Source organism: Schistocerca gregaria, unplaced genomic scaffold (genome assembly GCF_023897955.1).
Source record: "Schistocerca gregaria isolate iqSchGreg1 unplaced genomic scaffold, iqSchGreg1.2 ptg000280l, whole genome shotgun sequence".
Classification (NCBI taxonomy): Eukaryota; Metazoa; Arthropoda; class Insecta; order Orthoptera; family Acrididae; genus Schistocerca; species Schistocerca gregaria.
Window position 1 is genome coordinate 1,225,372 of NW_026061773.1, and position 4,977 is coordinate 1,230,348.

The following is a 4,977-nucleotide window of genomic DNA, read 5'->3' on the forward strand; positions in this document are numbered from 1 at the left end:
GACACTAAAAGCACCATAGTAGAACACAGATGAAGCTCCTAAGATGATGTAATAGCCAGTAAGAAGTAGTACAATTCAAGTTTTAGGTATCGATTATTGAGTTTTTAGCTGGCTTTGGTGCCTTGGACATGAGCTAGGACCTTAAGATTCTGCATGAAAGGAGGACTAGCAGCCGAGTTGCACGGGAGAATGTCAAAAGTGTTCATATGTAGTAATAACCTGAGAAATCCGTCCTTTTTCGTCATTTGTTATCGAATCGACTTAAAGCCAGATCGTCACATTGGCCGCTCTTCTCTCTGAAACGGTTGTACTTATCGTCTGCAAAGCTAGGTCGCGTGCTGCGGTATGCTGAGACACTAAAAGCACCATAGTAGAACACAGATCAAGCTTCTAAGTTGATGTAATAGCCAGTAAGAAGTAGTACAATTCAAGTTTTAGGTATTGAATATGGACCTTTTAGCTGGCTTAGGTGCCTTGGACATGAGCTAGGACCTTAAGATTCTGCATGAAAGGAGGACTAGCAGCCGAGTTGCACGGGAGAATGTGAAAAGTGTTCATATGTAGTAATAACCTGAGAAATCCGTCCTTTTTCGTCATTTGTTATCGAATCGACTTAAAGCCAGATCGTCACATTGGCCGCTCTTCTCTCTGAAACGGTTGTACTTATCGTCCGCAAAACTATGTCGCGTGCTGCGGTATGCGGAGAAACTAAAAGCACCGTGGTAGAACACAGATGAAGCTTCTAAGTTGATGTAATAGCCAGTAAGAAGTAGTACAATTCAAGTTTTAGGTATTGATTATTGACTTTTTAGCTGGCTTTGGTTCCTTGGACATGAGCTAGGACCTTAAGATTCTGCATGAAAGGAGGACTAGCAGCCGAGTTGCACGGGAGAATGTGAAAAGTTTTCATATGTAGTAAAAACCTGAGAAATCAGTCCGTTTTCGTCATTTGTTATCGAATCGACTTAAAGCCAGATCGTCACATTGGCCGCTCTTCTCTCTGAAACGGTTGTACTTATCGTCTGCAAAGCTATGTCACGTGTTGCCGTAGGCGGAAGCAGGAAAAGCACCATAGTAGAACACAGACGAAGCCTCTAAGTTGATGTAATAGCCAGTAAGAAGTAGTACAATTGAAGTATTAGGTATCGATTATTGACTTATTAACTGGCTTTGGTGCCTTGGCCATGAGCTAGGACCTTGACATTCTGCATGAAAGGAGGACTAGCAGCCGAGTTGCACGGGAGAATGTGAAAAGTGTTCATATGTAGTAAAAACATGAGAAATCCGTCCGTTTTCGTCATTTGTTATCGAATCGACTTAAAGCCAGATCGTCTCATTGGCTGCTCTTCTCTCTGAAACGGTTGTACTTATCGTCTGCAAAGCTATGTCGCGTGCTGCGGTATGCGGAGACACTAAAATCACCATAGTAGAACACAGATGAAGCTTCTAAGTTGATGCAATAGCCAGTAAGAAGTAGAACAATTCAAGTTTTTGGTATCGATTATCGACTTTTTAGCTGGCTTCGGTACCTTGGACATGAGCTAGGACCTTAAGATTCTGCATGAAAGGAGGACTAGCAGCCGAGTTGCACGTCAGAATGTGAAAAGTGTTCATATGTAGTAAAAACCTGAGAAATCCGTCCGTTTTCGTCATTTGTTATCGAACCGACTTAAAGCCAGATCGTCACATTGGCCGCTCTTCTCTCTGAAACGGTTGTACTTATCGTCTGCAAAGCTATGTCGCGTGCTGCGGCATGCTGAGACACTAAAAGCACCATAGTAGAACACAGATCAAGCTTCTAAGTTGATGTAATAGCCAGTAAGAAGTAGTACAATTCAAGTTTTAGGTATTGAATATGGACCTTTTACCTGGCTTTGGTGCCTAGGACATGAGCTAGGACCTTAAGATTCTGCATGAAATAAGGACTAGCAGCCGAGTTGCACGGAAGAATGTGAAAAGTGTTCATATGTAGTAATAACCTGAGAAATCCGTCCTTTTTCGTCATTTGTTATCGAATCGACTTAAAGCCAGATCGTCACATTGGCCGCTCTTCTCTCTGAAACAGTTGTGCTTATCGTCTGCAAAGCTATGTCGCGTGTTGCCGTAGGCGGAAACAGGAAAAGCACCATAGTAGAACACAGATGAAGCTTCTAAGTTGATGTAATAGCCAGTAAGAAGTAGTCCAATTCAAGATTTAGGAATCGATTATTGACTTTTTAGCTGGGTTTCGTGCCTTGGACATGAGCTAGGACTTTAAGATTCTGCATAGTAAGAGGAGTAGCAGCCCAGTTGCACGGGAGAATGTGAAAAGTGTTCATATGTAGTAAAAACCTGAGAAATCCGTCCGTTTTCGTCATTTGTTATCGAATTGACTTAAAGCCAGATCGTCACATTGGCCGCTCTTCTCTCTGAAACGGTTTTACTTATCGTCTGCAAAGCTAGGTCGCGTGCTGCGGTATGCTGAGACACTAAAAGCACCATAGTAGAACACAGATCAAGCTTCTAAGTTAATGTAATAGCCAGTAAGAAGTAGTACCATTCAAGTTTTAGGTATTGAATATGGACCTTTTAGCTGGCTTAGGTGCCTTGGACATGAGCTAGGACCTTAAGATTCTGCATGAAAGGAGGACTAGCAGCCGAGTTGCACGGGAGAATGTGAAAAGTGTTCATATGTAGTAATAACCTGAGAAATCCGTCCTTTTTCGTCATTTGTTATCGAATCGACTTAAAGCCAGATCGTCACATTGGCCGCTCTTCTCTCTGAAACGGTTGTGCTTATCGTCTGCAAAGCTATGTCGCGTGTTGCCGTAGGAGCAAACAGGAAAAGCACCATAGTAGAACACAGACGAAGCTTCTAAGTTGATGTAATAGCCAGTAAGAAGTAGTCCAATTCAAGATTTAGGTATCGATTATTGACTTTTTAGCTGGCTTTGGTGCCTTGGACATGAGCTAGGACTTAAAGATTCTGCATAAAAGGAGGACTAGCAGCCCAGTTGAACGGGAGAATGTGAAAAGTGTTCATATGTAGTAAAAACCTGAGTAATCCGTCCGTTTTCGTCATTTGTTATCGAATCGACTTAAAGCCAGATCGTCACATTAGCCGCTCTTCTCTCTGAAACGGTTGTACTTATCGTCTGCAAAGCTATGTCGCGTACTGCAGTATTCGGAGACACTAAAAGCACCATAGTAGAACACAGATGAAGCTTCTAAGATGATGTAATAGCCAGTAAGAAGAAGTACAATTCATGTTTTAGGTATCGGTTATTGTCTTTTTAGCTGTCTTTGGTGCCTTGGACATGAGCTAGGACCTTAAGATTCTGCATGAAAGGAGGACTAGCAGCCGAGTTGCACAGGAGAATGTGAAAAGTGTTCATATGTAGTAAAAACCTGAGAAATCCGTCCGTTTTCGGCAATTGTTATCGAATCGACATAAAGCCAGATCGTCACATTAGCCGCTCTTCTCTCTGAAACGGTTGTACTTATCGTCTGCAAAGCTATGTCACGTGCTGCGGTATGCGGTGACACTAAAATCACCACAGTAGAACACAGATGAAGCTTCTAAGTTGAAGTAATATAAAATAAGATGTAGTACAATTCAAGTTTTAGGTATCGATTATTGACATTTTAGCTAGCTTTGGTGCATTGGACATAAGCTAGGACCTTAAGATTCTGCATGAAAGGTGGACTAGCAGCCGAGTTCCACGGGAGAATGTGAAAATTGTTCATATGTAGTAAAAACCTGAGAAATCCGTCCGTTTTCGTCATTTGTTATCGAATCGACTTAAAGCCAGATCGTCACATTGGCCGCTCTTCTCTCTGAAACGGTTGTACTTATCGTCTGCAATACTGTGTCGCGTGCTGCGGTATGCGGAGAAACTAAAAGCACCGTAGTAGAACACAGATGAAGCTTCTAAGTTGATGTAATAGCCAGTAAGAAGTAGTACAATTCAAGTTTTAGGTATTGATTATTGACTTTTTGGCTGGCTTTGGTGCCTTGGACATGAGCTAGGACATTAAGATTCTGCATGAACGGAGGACTAGCAGCCGAGTTGCACGAGAGAATGTGAAAAGTGTTCATATGTAGTAAAAACCTGAGTAATCCGTCCGTTTTCGTCATTTGTTATCGATTCGACTTAAAGACAGATCGTCACATTGGCCGCTCTTCTCTCTGAAACGGTTGTACTAATCGTCTGAAAAGCTATGTCGCGTGCTGCGGCATGCTGAGACACTAAAAGCACCATAGTAGAACACAGATCAAGCTTCTAAGTTGATGTAATAGCTAGTAAGAAGTAGTACAATTCAAGTTTTAGGTGTTGAATATGGACCTTTTAGATGGCTTTGGTGCCTTGGACATGAGCTAGGACCTTAAGATTCTGCATGAAAGGAGGACTAGCAGCCGAGTTGCACGGGAGAATGTGAAAAGTGTTCATATGTAGTAATAAACTTAGAAATCCGTCCTTTTTCGTCATTTGTTAGCGAATCGACTTAAAGCCAGATCGTCACATTGGCCGCTCTTCTCTCTGAAACGGTTGTACTTATCGTCTGCAAAACTATGTCGCGTGCTGCGGTATGCGGAGACACTAAAAGCACCATAGTAGAACACAGATGAAGCTTCTAAGTTGATGTAATACTCAGTAAGAAGTAGTACAATTCAAGTTTAAGGTATCGATTATTGACTTTTTAGCTGGCTTTGGACCCTTGGACATGAGCTAGGACCTTAACATTCTTCAGGAAAGGAGGACTAGCAGCCGAGTTGCACGTGAGAATGTGAAAAGTGTTCATATGTAGTAAAAACCTCAGAAATCCGTCCGTTTTCGTCATTTGTTATCCAATCGACTTAAAGCCAGATCGTCACATTGGCAGCTCTTCTCTCTGAAACGGTTGTACTTATCGTCTGCAAAGCTATGTCGCGTACTGCGGTATGCTGAGACACTAAAAGCACCATAGTAGAACACAGACGAAGCTTCTAAGTTGATG